This window comes from Scylla paramamosain, chromosome 40 (genome assembly GCF_035594125.1).
Source record: "Scylla paramamosain isolate STU-SP2022 chromosome 40, ASM3559412v1, whole genome shotgun sequence".
In the NCBI taxonomy this organism is placed as follows: domain Eukaryota; kingdom Metazoa; phylum Arthropoda; class Malacostraca; order Decapoda; family Portunidae; genus Scylla; species Scylla paramamosain.
In genome coordinates, this window is record NC_087190.1 from 683,718 (window position 1) to 700,000 (window position 16,283).

General features: G+C 39.9%; 1 long non-coding RNA gene across 1 annotated transcript in view; it reads left to right on the top strand.

The window, feature by feature from the left end:
- The first annotated feature begins 5,050 nt into the window (after positions 1–5,050).
- LOC135092666 (uncharacterized) overlaps positions 5,051–16,283 on the top strand; it is a 221,275-nt gene continuing 210,042 nt past the window's right edge. Inside the window, exons 1-4 of the long non-coding RNA XR_010262986.1 lie at positions 5,051–5,300; positions 8,740–8,848; positions 10,548–10,703; positions 10,818–11,979. This is a non-coding gene — a long non-coding RNA (uncharacterized LOC135092666). The remainder of the gene's footprint in view (positions 5,301–8,739; positions 8,849–10,547; positions 10,704–10,817; positions 11,980–16,283) is intronic.

The window sequence follows — 16,283 nt, forward strand, 5'->3', positions numbered from 1 at the left end:
CCATCTCATACCTGCAGACCTCAAAAGAATCCTTAATTGCTCTCCTCGGCGAGAAGAGACAATCATTGAGTCAAAAGCTTGGCATCAGCATAAATCTACATGAAAAAGACAGCATTCTTTCCTCCTAATGTCACCGCCTCGCCCGCTGCTTAAAGGGATGCTCTTGTCCTGCACACACAGTGAAATCTCGTTGTGGGAACCAGGGACGCAGGGCCTTTCTTTGACCACGTTAAACCCTTTCACTTGGGTATGTAACTATTCACAACACTAAAAGCAATGTATGGAGCCTTTACAAACATCTACAAGAAAGAAAAAAAATATACAAAAAAGAGTAGATTTTGCTATTTCCAGCCAGCACAAAGTTTGCATGTGGCTGTAGAATAAGAAAAGTTGCATTTGGAGTGATAGTGATTAAAGAAAGATGTGCCAAATAGCAGGAAAATTATTAAGGCAAGGCTAGTTCAGGCTAAGATAGGTATGTCTTGATCCATTCAATAGCTATATCAAACTTATAAATAGGAATATGTAGGTGTATATTGGTAGGTATCTTTTTATACACCAACTGTCAGTCGTATGTCTGGGGTGGCTTCTTACAGTTTCCATTATTTTTCTGTATTTTTAAAGGTTCAACTTACTCGTGATTATTGAATAGGTTATATTAGGTTGGCTTAGGTTAATATACAATGCTAAATAAGGTGATGAAAGAGAGAGAGAGAGAGAGAGAGAGAGAGAGAGAGAGAGAGAGAGAGAGAGAGAGAGAGAGAGAGAGAGAGAGAGAGAGAGAGAGAATGATTATGAAAAAAATACAATTCTAATTTTTGTGTGTTACTTTGAAATATCACCAGCATTTTCTCCAACTAACACATTTTTATTATTTATAATTTAATTAATATTTTTTTTTATTTCGTTATCCACACTTAATTAGCCTGGAGTTTATATTTAGCGGTAATTAATTATCAGTATTTTTGTTCATATATTTATTTATTTCATAGTATTTTTTGTGTTTGTATGTATGTGCGTGTGCATTTTTTACTTGGTACTCCATTCATTATTTGCATTTTTATTCATACAGTTGCATATATCATTGAATTTTGTTTCGCGCGCGCGCGCATGTGTCTGTGCGTGTGTGTGTGTGTGTGTGTGTGTGTGTGTGTGTGTGGTTTGTATGAAAAAATATGTGCTATACACTTTAATTATTGCCATCCTAACAGTGCCCCATCATTATTGTTTATAGATTAGGTAGAGAGTGTCCAGCAACTAACCACAAGATGTACACAGACAAACACAATCCATCTCGTGAACAAGGAACAGTTATGAAATCCGCGAACACCTAATAACTCACTACATCATGTTAAACTATCAATAAAACTATAAACATCTATGAAGACCGTAGTTTCCTAAAGAGCTTGTTTAACTATCACTAAATTCATGCAAACATCCTTGAGAACTCCAATATTTTCACAAAACCCTACAAAACTATTACTAAAATCATGAAAACACCCTTGAAACCCCCAATAACTTCAGCTACACCTTGTTAATGGTAAAGTTAATACGCTTACATCTTTAATCATTCAACATTATTACTAAAGATTTGGGATGCTGTGTCTGTCGTTTTTCGTAAATAAAATCTTAACAAAGCGTCGGACAAGGATGCTATTTTGACAGTGGATGTTTGAGACCTTGACCTAATTGGCAAAAATATTCGTTGGTGTCATATGGGGATAATAAAGGCAATTATAAGAGTAAATTTAGGGTAAACTTAGCTAAAACTTACAGGCACTGGTAGCGAGACTAGTAAGTGTCGTCAAGATAGATGACCTCTTCACTGTGGACAGCGCAGTGAAAGGGATTTCTTAACACCAATAAAGTGAATCATGTTCCCCTTGTTTTGTATTGATAATGTTCTGACAAAGCTCATAGTCGCCATTATTGAAGATGGCCGGCCCTTCATGAAACACTACTGATATGCTGCAAGACTTAATAGCAATAGCGTAGGACAAGGACGACAGCCTTCCAGAGTGTTCCCCCCGCTTTACTTTCCATTACTACAGGAAGGAGGTGATTGCAACACAAGCACGACAGGAATGACAGCTTCATGCAATAAATTGTCAACATACTGGATACGTATTTTCATATATTCAGCTGCTTTACATATGTTATTGTGAAAATTATCTGGGGTTTTCTAATTAATATTTCTTTCACGTATTCCATTTTGAAAGTGTGTGTGTGTGTGTGTGTGTGTGTGTGTGTGTGTGTGTGTGTGTGTGTGTGTGTGTGTGAGTCTAGCACCGACACCAACTCAGTGCACCTAAACACACTGAGCTGTAATGTGCTGTGATTACTGGTGTTGGTGTCACATGCTGTAATATAATTAATATTAACAAGTACCTCGTGTCATAATGATGGCGCTAACAATACTAAATGAAACACTTCATTATTCATGTTGTTATTATTTCTTACCTATCTGCTTATTTATATTCGAAATAAGCTCACACCCAAAGTCAGTGATAACACACGTCATCTTCCCACATCTCAGTATATTTGGTAACTTGAAACACAACTTGATCATCGAATGTGAGGCAAAAAATACGATGTTTATTCCTCTCCCAGCAATGCCAGCAATGTCTAATCCTCTCTTTTTCCTCTCTATTCCTTTCTCTCACACAATCCAGCACTGTCCTTCATTAAATTTTATTCCTGTCCTTCCATTTCTCCTGTCATGTTCAAATCATCTCATTCTCTTCTCGACCCTTTTCTCTCACATAATCCAACACTCTGTCCTTCATTTATTTCCGTCCCTGCATTCCCTCCTTGCGTGCTCCAATTATCTGATGCTCTTTTCTAGCATTCCCCTCCTACTCCAACACTCTACTCTTCTGTTTCACTATAGGTTTATTTGACATGTTTACTTTCTTCTTTAATTTTTGTTCTTCTGTGTCGTGTTTGTGAGGTATTTTGAAATGAGATGTCTTGTCGATTGTACGATGGCGTGAAAATTGGTGAGGTTTGCGGTGTGAGAGTTTGTAACAGCGGAGGTAATAGTGGTAGCAGTAATGTTGGTGTTGGTGGTGATGATGCAGGTGGGTGTACATCGTCGAAACTGCGTCCGTGTATAAAGGAACACGTCCCTACATGTCGCTCTTCACTGCTAAGGCAACAGGCTACACAAGACGAGGCTATCTCTCATCAGCCAACACGCCGCGATCTTGTCACGGCGGCGTCTCCTTGTACCATTGAATCATTACTGAATATCTGGGGCCGTGTCGAAGGAGATGTCTGATATAGTGGTGACGTCAGCAGCGTGTGACATCACCTGCTACACCGCCACCAATTGTCCATAGTCTACTACAGTCTCTCTCTCTCTCTCTCGTGATAGCCCTTTCCTGCCTCTCGTTTTCTTTAATTTCCTCTTCCTTTTGAGTCTCTCTTGCACTCAACACACTTCCTTCAGTTCCTTTCTTTTTCTTTACTTCCTTCGGACCTACATAATCTCTCTCTCTCTCTCTCTCTCTCTCTCTCTCTCTCTCTCTCTTGAACTAATGGTTGCTGTGTGTTGTGTAATCGTCTTTACCGAAGCCAATTGATTCAGATATTACCAGTATAAGAGAGAGAGAGAGAGAGAGAGAGAGAGAGAGAGAGAGAGAGAGACTGCTTCACTCACTGATTCACTAACAAACAAGAGGACGAAGCTGCTTCGCTTATATTTACGAACCATATTTAAAGGTCAAAAATACACACTAGTCATCATCGTCAGCATTTCAGGAATCCCCCGCCAGAGTTAAGTGCAGCTGCCAAATTAATTCGTTTCGTACAGGCGTAGTGTATAATTTAGTGTGCATAGTTTAGGCAGATACATGGGTAGTGTGGGTGACTACAATGGGCACGCATGAGGAAGCAAGTTTACATTTAAATAAATATGAATGCTGAGATTCTTCCTTCTTTCCTTCTCTTCGCTAAGTGTGTCCAGACATAAAGCTGCGAGTCTTGTACCAAAAGTTAGGACGCGGGGCAGAAGTTGCCTCGTTACGGGCTGCGGGACGCGGCGGGAAGAGGCGGCTGAGGTCCGACGCTGAACAAGTAAACAGCAGCATTACTCACCATTACGAATACTTACCGGAGGGACTTTATGGAAATGCTCTCTAATGTTCACTTAAGTCGCGCCAAATTGCGGTTTTCCGGTAATAAGGTCGACATGTATTAAGTGGAGAAAAAACAGACAAAACCGGAAACTGCTGCCACTGTGCGGGCATTAGTGCAATGACAGCTTCCCACGCGCCAGGTTCTCAGCGCCTGTCTGCTTGTACAAGACGGTTGGCTCCCGCTCACTTTCACTCGGTGCCAGCGGACAACTTACGACCATAACAAGAACGTAAGAATATAAAAGACGCTGCAAGAAGTCACCAGCGGCAGTTCATGTTTGTATATACAAACGTAGGTCCAAGTATATTTCTTGAAAAAAATCACTTCAGCTAGAGCCTCTTGAAAGTAGTGGAGGTGCGGCGCGGAAGCGTTTCAGAATAGGCCTATGTTGCAGACATTTGCCGCAAGAAGCACTGGCACGGCACTGCACCTCGAGCTGCGCCAGATAATTCTGTCACCGTAATTAATTACTCTTCAGATAAGGATGTTCATGCTGACTTGTGTAAATGTGTTGCTCTGCTTTCCAGGATCCTAGACAGAGAGAGAGAGAGAGAGAGAGAGAGAGAGAGAGAGAGAGAGAATAAATAAAAAGAGGAAGAGAATTACATACTGAAAACTTTGCTTTTATTATTGCTGCCACCACCATCGCTACTTTGGACGTGTGGAAAGTAAGGTGGAGGGGCAGAATACCAGAGTGGCAAGCATCTATTATTCCTACAGCATTATTAAATACTGATTGTGGGAACCTGCCCACCAATACACAGTTTTGCTATTACATATGTACTGTTAACCTTACCTGCACTGGGGACAGACGGGAAATGAGAGAGTGTTCCTCGTGTTTCGTGATAAGGAACTAGACAGAGCAATGGTGTACTTGTAACACATGGTGTTTGATGGTGGTCACTATACAAATTATTTCTGTATATTGCTCGTTTCATATTTGTTTGTTTCATAGTATTTGCTCGTTTCATATGATAACTACCTAGGAATAATGAGTGTTAATGAGTGTTTCATTTGTGTATGAATCCCTCGAGCGGTAAACCGAGGGAAGGTAGCTCAGGGAGGGAGGTCAAGCCGGCAGTCTATCTGTGGTATAGCAGCCGCACACACCTTGTTGGATTTAAACCTGTGGGTTTATTCCCTGTGAGCGCCAGAGATTGGTGAGTGTTCCTCTATTATGTTTGTGATAGGTTTAGGAATATGTTAGGAAAGTGTAGTACTTTGTTGCTTGTTATTCTCTCCTGTTGTATTTACTTTACGTTACATCCAGAACTATTACATATATGTTGTGTTTTTGTGATATTTCAACGTAAATTGTCAGTTGGGTTATCAAACATTCATGCGAGTTTTGTGACCCAGAAGGGTCTTTACACCGTCAGGATAGTCACCATAGCTTGTTAGCTAGTAGTTTATTTATCATCTAGTAGTTTATTTATCATGTATTTGTTCATTTTTTTTTTTTTTTTGACACGTGTGCATAGTGATTTCATTAATGTGTTGCTCTAATGCCTTCATGTGGACTTTGTGGTGTTACTTATGTTAATTTTGTATTGCATAGAGATTAATTAAGGGTCCTTTTCCAGTTGGACCGTTCACCCTCACGTTCACCCTCACGTTCACCATACGGGACAAGTAAACACACACAAGAATGAACGAGTGTCAATAACGAGGCGTAATAATATACCAAGAAGAAATACCCTTGTCTGACGCCCCTGAGTGGGTGTTACAGTACTCATAACCTTACCTGCAGCTTAGACGGACGGGAACAAAACAAAGTATTCCTATATTACATTGTGTTTTGTCATAAGCAACAAGACAGAACAGTGGCGGAGGGACAGTGAACTTGTATTCAGTTAAATGTGTAGTCATGGTGAATAGTTGAGTAACATACCGCTCCGTGCTTAATGTCTTTAGTGTTATTCATCTATCTTAAGTCCTTTAATGTGCTGACTAATTAGGATAAAGAGACTCGTGAGGAGGGAAGTTGTTGTGTGAACAGGACGTAAATGCTGAGTTGTCTGTGATGTATAAAAATAAGAATGGGAAGGGGAAGATTTTACGTTTGTTTCGTTTTAGCATGAGCGGAAGGTTCCAGCCAGCGTCGTTAGTGCAATAAAAATTTTAACACGGGGAAAAGTGCTAGAGAAGCTTAACGTAGAAATATTCTGACATCAAAGAAAAAAGTTGAACAGAAAGATAATCTTTCTTTGTCTGAGCACGAGTGTGTGTAATCAGAATAAAAATGGTTCTGAAAAAAAAAGTAGAGATGTATGTAGAATGTATCTGGATGAATTTTGAGACCAAACTAAACAGCAAAGGAGAAGAAAATATTTGAGTCAGATTTGAAGAGTAAAATCAGTCTTGGCTGGAAAAGTTAAAGTGGGAAAGAATGTAGTTAGGTATTATTATGAACGATCCGCCGCTGGAAGGTTAAGAAGGTAAAGGAGGCGCATTATTTTAAGGATAAGAACAAAAACACACGAGGAGAGATAGATAAGCATTAGAGCTTATGAGCCTGCGAGTGGGAAGAAGTGGAGAGGGAGAGAGAAAATCCTTGGGGATTCCAGACATTTATTAGAAAAATTTAGCGAAATGAAGTGACTGCAATAAATCTAACACGAGAGAAGAGAACAGTGGATAGAGATGAAAGAAAAGAAGTGGAGAAGGAGAGAAGGAGAGAAATTCTTTGCAGATTTCAGAGACTTAACAATATGTAGAAGTTTTAAACGGTGAAGAGGGTGAACTGGATAACTAATGCCGAAATAAGACACTATAAAGAATGAGGGAGTTGGATAAGTGAAAAGAAGTAAACAAGAAAATTCTTTAGAGGTTTCACATACTTTATCTAATTTAGATAATGTTAATGGAGTGAAGTGACTTGTCTAGGAATTTCAGGTGAAAAAATAAGAATAAAAAACACCCCTACTTTAATATAATAGGTTGCGGAGGCAGAAAAAAGAAAAGGCCAATAACATCTTAACCTAAAAGAAGACAAGATGAAAGACGGACAGCCGGTATTTCAGCTAGATCAGATTGCATGAGCTTGGGTGTTCTGGGTCATTGCCCTCAATTACAGACCTTCTTCCTCCGCCGCCGCCTCCTACTCGCTGCTGCTCATAATGGAGTGTGCCTCTCCCGTGTGTGTGGGAGGCTTTCACACACACGGGATTACCAAATAGAGTCAGGTCAAAATTCATCATCTCATTGTCTCCTACTACCGCGTACGCTTAATTAATCACAAGACCAACAAGTGTTTTTACTCTGCCCACGAACAATACCAGCTTTATTTTGTACCTCCGCGCTCGCCCAGCCTCTCTCTCTCTCTCTCTCTCTCTCTCTCTCTCTCTCTCTCTCTCTCTCTCTCTCTCTCTCTCTCTGCAGAACACAGCAGCGAGTGATGTATTTTTAATTCGTATATATATTAAAATTCCAGAATATGATTAATGTGTTGAGGAAAACATGGCCGAATTTTTTACATCCGCACCGCGACCCCTGACACAAACATTGAGAGAGAGAGAGAGAGAGAGAGAGAGAGAGAGAGAGAGAGAGAGAGAGAGAGAGAGAGAGAGAGAGAGAGAGAGAGAGAGAGAGAGAGAGAGAGAGAGAGAGAGAGAGAGAGAGAGAGAGAGAGAGAGAGAGAGAGAGAGAGAGAGATGCTGCTACTACTACTACTACTATTAGCAAAAATAATAACATTGTGCATAATATCATAGGGCTTAATTGCTTCTGTTTCCAAGGACACGCAACGCCCTTCCTGTGGATATTAATTTTGGCAGGCGGCAGCGAGGGAGTGGAGGGAAAAAAGAGGTAAAAAGTGATTTGTTTGAAGGTAACTTTTATTTCCCATTTAAAATATTACAAGGGCAATTTCGGTTTTAAGGGAAGAAAATAAATAAAAAATGAAATACAGAAATAAAAATAAAATAAGAAAATTAAAAAGAAGTCACTCAATCAACTATTCCATAAAAGATAGAAATTGTTATCAAAAGAAAAAGAAAAAAATAACACTAATAAGGTGAAAAGAATATAAAAATATTAATTATTTCTACGTTCCTTCGTCGCTTTCATATAACTCTAAGGTAACTTTGGTCTCAAAAGAAATATGAAAAATTATAGATAAATATGAAATAGATGTAGCAAAAAAGTCCTTGTGCCGGTATTTAGACAAGTGAGACAAGCACCACTCTCTGCCTGCTTCTGTATTACCTCCTGCTTATCACCTGAACTGTTTCGAGAGGAAATGTTTCATGACACTAGTCCTCAAATTTTGGACAGCCCTCTTGACTGCACTTTTTGTGGACTAGAACCTTCAGTGGGCCTTTTTATTTATTTATTTTTTTCCTATACCCTCTTATCAATAAAAAGTAAATAAGAACATAAAAATACAGTATGAAAAAACAAAATCTTAGAGAGGAGGAAGAGATGAAAAAGAGACCAAAGCAACATTATATATTTGCAAAAAGCCTCAAAAGTGTGCCAGCGTTACAAATGTGCTTAGTAGTACTCGTATATCTGTAAGCCTACCAGTACTTATAATTTCACTTTCATATCACAACCCATGGATAGTAAGAGGCCTTTTTGTCCCCTGGTGGAGAGCAGAGAACGAGGATGTGAGTACCTGGCTAGCCTTTCACCTCGTGTATTCGAGAAGGATGAGGAGCGAAGCAATGGGGCAGAGAGTCAGCGAGCCAGCGAGTCAGCAGTGGACGTGAGTGACGCTCGAACGACTGAATCTGGTTGAGGGTGGCCGTGGTTAGTTACTGAACATGTGTGTGTATGGGTCAGCGGTCTCTTTTGTGCTAAGAGGAGGAGGTAGAGTACAGTGATTCTTGTTCGTTATCGTTGTCATGTTGTTCATCTTCTGTTTTTACTTATATTTTCTTTATCGTCTTTGTCGTCATTTTATTATGCATTTGCTTCTATTTCTTGTTTCTTTTTACCGTTTCTCTCTCTCTCTCTCTCCCTCTCTCTCTGAAATAATAATAAAAAAGAAAGCTAAAAACAAGGTCAGGCCAAACTGATTTATTGTTTATGTATTAAGTCCATTTTCACCTTCTGAATTATTGTCTCCAAGTGTCAATTACTAAGACTCTTCTTCCTCCTCCTGCTGCTCCTCCTGCTGCTGCTGCTATTATTGTTGCCGTTCTTGCACACCGGTACACACGCGCCAGTCTTTATGCAAGAACTCGTCCTTCCCTTCAGTTACCTTCCCTTCAGCAGATAGAATCCTTCTCTTTAAGACGGCCCCGGGCAGACAGCTCGGTGGGCAGCTTTCATGGTCCTCGGAGGGGCGGGAGTGGATACTTTTCTTAGGGCGAGACGACTGACAATCAATACCTGATGACGCTGGTGACTGGTTTTGTGGGCGTTGTGAAGGCGAGGACGGGGCTGATGACTATCTGCTACTTGCTGCCGTGCGTCTTGCCACACTGACTTTGGTGAGGCTGTTCTCTGGCTTACGTGCGCTCAACTTGACCGCCTTCCTTGCTTCCAGGGCTTTGCTTTTTAAGTCAGCTTTGGGAAGTGTCCCCGCCGGTAGGGTAGTGACGCAGAGCTACTCCTCGTTGGGCAGCGCGGCAAAGCGGCCACTTTTTTGTGAATGTGTGAAGAGTCAGGAGATGGTGATGCAGGCCCTTCGTTAAGCATCGTTAGGCATCGTTAGGCTTGCGTTCCTTCACTTCTTGTAAGAGTGCAGCGAGTCACCGTCAGTGGCTGTGATGCAGGTGTCGTCCTCAGTGAAGAAAACGTTACATTGCAATTTCTTTCCTTTCTTTTTTCTTTCGTGACGTCAATGTAACGTTCAACTATAACCTAAGAGTAATCAACCATCAAACCAATACTGCCGTTTTTTTGCCTCGCGCACACACACACACACACACACACACACACACACACACACACACACACACAGAGCAGCTATCCAGTTAAACGCGCGCATACACACACACATACACAGAGGGCAGACACATAAACACCACAGTATCCTTTGGGGCCCAACCTGCCGAGCCCCGCCGAGCCCAGCCCAACCCCGCCCCGTCTCTGCCACGGTAACAGTTTCTCCCCGTCAATATTTAGCGTAAATTTCAGGATTTCTAGCTGTTTCTAGACTCGTGTTGTATAGCAGTAGGAGAAGGAAGAAAGATGAAGGGTAGGGGAAAAGTATGAAGGCGAGGAAAAGTGACTAGGTACCAAGGAAAGGAGGAAAAAAAAAAAAAACATTTCGGCTCAACATCATTATTCTTTCTTTTCTATTAATGGAGTTGGCATTGTTTTGATATTTGATTTATTATTAGAAGACTATAACAAGTAATGATTCATAATAAAATCTAGTCTAGCTGATTTTATTTTTCGAAAAATAAGTACATTTTACTTATTTTTGTTTATCTATTTTCGTATCCAAACGACAGGCTCTTAATATACAGCAGAAAAAACAAGCCTGGGAGGAAATGTGCTGAAATGGAGAGTTGTGAGCTGAGGTGGGCCAGACATCAGCTCACGACATTGCTGGAGCACGCGGTGTTGCCGCTTCTTCCATGTGAAGAGCGTATGGCTTGAGATACCGGGTATTTAGCAGTTCTTTTACTTCCACTTGTAAATAAATGAAATGTACTTATTATTCTATTTGCTAAACTAAGACAACAAATGTGAACAGTCAACAGCACAAAACTCATTTCCAGTTTGCGCGCGCATTTCTCTGCTGTGGCGTGTTTTGTGGCTCCTCGCTGAACACTTCTATTTCTTGACGCTGTGAGTTGGGCTACTTTGACGGTGACTTGAACACTACCACACTGGGCTGCTGTGTGTGTGAGGAAGGTGTGGTGGAGCTGTGAAGTGTGGCTGAGGTGGTGGAGGGAAGCAAGCTGTGCGTTACCCTACAACCACCACCACCGCCGGCATGTCATCTTCGTCTTCTTCCTTCTCTTTATTCTTTTCCTCCTTTCCCTCCGCTGACGTGTGTGTGGTGTTCCTTGACCGCCGTCATGAGAAAGAGAATATGCAAGGTAGGTACAGCTCCTACTTGCGCAGGCTTTGACGTCAAAATTTAATGTAATCAGTGTGTGTGTGTGTGTGTGTGTGTGTGTGTGTGGAAGAAACGGGATCATAACCGAAAACCATATGCATAATATGCTATACTAATTTATTATGTAAGTTCAGTACTCCTCACACATACTCAACACACATCTTCAGTACGTACGTATGTATATTCCTCTCATCATCATTGTGATGTACAGCTTACTGTATATTATGAGAAAGAATAAATGATTGACTGACTGACTACTACTACTACTACCAGTCTAATAGCACAGGAATAAAGTAAAACACTACTACTACTATCAGTCTAATAGCATAGTAATAAAGTAAAACAGTGAATAAGTGTAAGAAAAGGAAAGTAATTTTTAAAATTGAATGGTGTTTAAGTGAATTGTTGATAAGCTTGATTAATAAGAAAGGAATACATGTGAAGTAAGAAACAATAAATTAAGTCATAGTAAGAGAAAATAAAGAAACATTATGTAAAAAGTGAAGTGAATGAGTAAAATGTATGTAAAAAAAAGTCAAATCAAATAAAAAGCCAAAAATTAAAATTGAAAAATACTGTCTACTAATTGTAGTGATAAAAAAAAAAAGTACAAAGATTGATAAAAAGTAAGTAAGGATAAAAGTAAGTAAGGAAAGTAAGGAATGGAAGACAAATATGAAATGAATAGTAAAAGGAGTTAGAAAGTGATAGCAAAAGAAGAAAAAAGATGATTAGGAAAAAGAGAAGATCTCCACGACCACCACCACCACCACCACCATTACCAGCTCGTTCAAGCCTGACCTGCACTAGTTCGCCGGGTAAGTCTGTTATTATTATTATTATATTGTTATTATTAATTATTATTATTATTATTGATGTATGGACTTTGTGAAATCGTAATTATGATAAACCTTAATGAAAGGTATAATTAATCACTAATGAAACATTGCTCTTTTAAATATAATATTTTAAAGGTATATTTGAACTTTTAGATCTATTTTTGATGTTTTAATGCCAAATATACATACATGCATACAAAAAATTGATCCTGTCTCACCTGAAACAACGAAAACACCTGTAAATACTTCAATTCTCTAAAGACGCCTTGAAATTAATACTTTAGAAATTCAGGCTTAGAGGGGCTGAGGCAAGCCAGGGCCAGGGCAGGGCCAGCCAGGGTCTGCTAGGACCACCCAGGGCCAGGCCAGGCCAGCCACAGTCCGCCTCTGCTCCACACTTCCCTCCTTCACTTTAATAATCCAGGAACTTTGAACCTTTAAAACTTCTCCCCGAGTTCACACCGCCCGCAGAAAAGTGGAAAACTTGAGCAGGACGAGCTGATGTAAGGGGAATGTGGTCTGCTCTCTGATCCTGCCTCTTCCCTTCCTGTACACACACACACACACACACACACACACACCTTTTAAAAAAAATGAGTTTCTATTTTCATGTTTGTATTTACCAGTTTTGTATTGTGATTATATATATTGTATTCTGAATATAATATAATAATTTTTATCAGTCTATCAATCAATCTATCTATGTATTTACCAGTTTTGTATTGTGATTATATATATTGTATTCTGAATATAATATAATAATTTTTATCAGTCTATCAATCAATCTATCTATATCTATCTATCTGTATTTGTTTATTTATTTATCTAATTATCTTCATTATTTTTATTATTTGTTACTTTATGTAGAGTCCTGTCAGACACGCTTATACACAGAAAAGATAAACAAATAAATAAACATAAAAGATCCCGCTCATAATACCACTCGTAAAAAGAAACAGCAAGAAAAGAAGCTAAAGAGTTGGCCAGTTTGGTCTGTGAGGTGTCTTGATACTCCTCTTTTCAAACTGTTAAGTCTTGCATTAGTGAGGTGACCAGAATAGCGATGAGCGTGAGAAGAAAGCCCTGTGCAGTGAGGTCAAGGGAGTGGAGGAGGCACGTAGTTAGCAAGCAAGTTCAGAAGGGCGGTAATCATGGCAGCAACGGCAGAAGATTGTTAGAGATGCAGCAGTGCTTCAAGACAGTCTGGCAGAGGGGAGATGCTTTACCGAGTGGCTTTTTCAATAAGGAAACTACTTCCTTTACTACTACTACTACTACTACCACCATTACCTCTTGCTCTTCTTGTTCTTCTACTACTACTACTACTCTTGCTACTGCTACTAATAATATAAGAAACACACAAGAAACATACAAGACAACACTGAAAGAGAAACAATGCACATGAAACACAACCGTGCCTCATCACAACAACATTACCAACGGAGGAAAGTTTGCAGCATCACACGGCGCTTCTCTTGCTAATCTGGAATGGCGAGGTGGGGATTTCTTGTAAGGGTCATGAGAGCTTCCCAAAGGCGAGGAACACGTGCTGGTGATCTCTTGGTAATGAGAGGCAGAGGGGGAGGTGTAGAGGATAGGGTGACGGGGGTACCATTGTTCTGGAGTCTTCCTGTGTTAGCATTCGGATTACTTGGGAAAATTAAAGAAAAAAAATACATGGCCAGAGAGAGAGAGAGAGAGAGAGAGAGAGAAATTCATACATTTAGGAAACTCTCTCTCTCTCTCTCTCTCTCTCTCTCTCTCTCGTTTTCAGTTAAATATCTATCTCGTGTGTGTGTGTGTGTGTGTGTGGAAGGAATGGGGAGGCTCACCGGACAGCCACGCCCATCTGTCTGTCTGTCTCTGTCTGTATGTCTGTCTGCCTCGTGATCTGCCGGTTCACGTGAATAAACGAGAAAACTTTTTTCATTAACATAGCAACTCTAGTATGCGTAAGTCCATGCCACTGAGAGACAGACAGATAGACACACGAACAGACAGACAGACAAACGGGCGGACACGCGGCGACCCTGCCTGTCCTTCCCTGCTCAGATAAATGCAGAGAGGGATCGTGTATCTCTCACCATCAGCCTAGACACGTATTTTGCAACTTTTCTTTGCCATCATGACTGGTTTCAGAGGCCACACAGAGCAATAGTCGGGTTCTCTTGAGTGTTTTATCCATCACTAATTTTGTTTTATGTAAGGGGCTCCAGCCTACGACCACCAAAAAAAAAAGAAGGGAAAAAAGGCCAGATCTTGAAGGAAAGAGCCAAAGGGATTATCCAGAATTTGAGAATAAATGTCTTAAGACCTCCCTTCTTGAGTTCCAGTCGTAGGAAGGAAGAAATACTATACGTAAGTAGGCAGGGAGTTAGAGTTCATCAGTAAAAGGGATGAAGATTTGAGACTACTGGTTAACTCTTACATTAGGGAGGTGGACGAAATAGGAGTGAGAGGAAGAAAGTCGTGTGCAGCGTGGCCACGGGAGGAGGGGAGGCATGCAGTTAGCAAGATCAGAGGAAGAGTTAGCGTGAAAATAGTGGTAGAAAATGGCATCTTCTTAAACTACAAAATATAAGAGACAGTGACAGAGAAGAGACTTTAGATGTGATTTTGTTCTGGGTGATTATTCCTTGAACACACACACACACACACACACACACACTATAGAGAAAGACAATCATACGTGCAGGTATAGTGTAAAAATCAAGATAGTGTGTAATAAGGTCAGTGACCGTACGATTGTGCCAATAAAACAATATTTGTATTTCTTTATTTTTCTTTAATCTAATTTTTTTTTTTTTCTCTCTCTCTCTCTCTCTCTCTCTCTCTCTCTCTCTCTCTCTCTCTCTCTCTCTCTCTCTCTCTCTCTCTCTCTCTCTCTCTCTCTCTCTCTCTCTCTCTCTAAGTCAGTCCACGTAAAGGTATAAAATAAATGAATAAAACTAAACCTGGCGTGTTTTCAATCCCTTTCCTTTGTTACCAGTCAGACAAAGAGATTGGAAGGCAGATGGAGAGAGAGTGGGATATATATATATATATATATATATATATATATATATATATATATATATATATATATATATATATATATATATATATATATATATATATATATATATATATATATATATATTTTTTCTTTCTTTCTTTATATATAGATAGATGTAGATATAAATGCCTATATATAAATATAGGCGAGAGAGAGAGAGAGAGCGAGAATGTTATTGCATTGGGGAATATATGGGGAGTAAGGTGATAGAATCTTAATGTTAGGGAATACTTCTTCTGGAGGCATCACTGTGTGTGTGTGTGTAATCCATCACAGCCTGCGAACACCTCGCTGGCAATACACCGCGCCACATCATGCAATAAACAGTTCACCATAAGCACAGCAGTACAAAGTTATAAGCCTAAGATAAACATTATACCATCAACACTTCAGGATAAACTTACTATTCTAAATATTCTAGTGTCAACTTCATACTGCGAACATATTGCTCGATAGCAGGAAATAGTGGACTTGTTTTGCAGTGGCAGCGGGAGCAAAGTGAAACACGGAGGCTTCTGAACCAAAAGATCGGCCTGACGTGGCTGTGTGTATGATGCATTTAAAACATTTCAAACTTTATTAATAGAAAAAAAATATTAGTAGAAAAAAAATGAAATATGTTTAAGATAGTTACACATGAAGGGTAAACTAAAACTTTTTTTCAGGCAATGTATGTATTTGTTTATAATTTCATTTTATTTATGTATTTATTTACTTATTGTATTTGCCTGTAGCGCTTCTAAGATATTCTATTTTCGAGGTTTGGATGTGTTCCGCTTGTAACAGTGTAAGCCAGATTTATTGTATTATTTTGTACTAATTCTTTTAAGGAACTTTTGTCATTCTTACTAGGAGAGCACCAACAACAGCAGCACAACACACACACACACACACACACACACACACACACACTACAGTTCCTGAAGGTGTACAGTTCCAGTAAATCTTGGTGGCGGGAAGTACTTGTTAAAAAGTTAGAAAAGTAAATAGAAAACCTTGATAGCCAGCCATTGGAACTACACACCCACGCATCCATTCTCTCTCTCTCTCTCTCTCTCTCTCTCTCTCTCTCTCTCTCTCTCTCTCTCTCTCTCTCTCTCCGTCCCCCCCTCACCAAACTGCCTCACCACCACCACCACCACCACCACGCATCCATTCTCTCTCTCTCTCTCTCTCTCTCTCTCTCTCTCTCTCTCTCTCTCTCTCTCTCTCTCCCCCAAACTGCCTC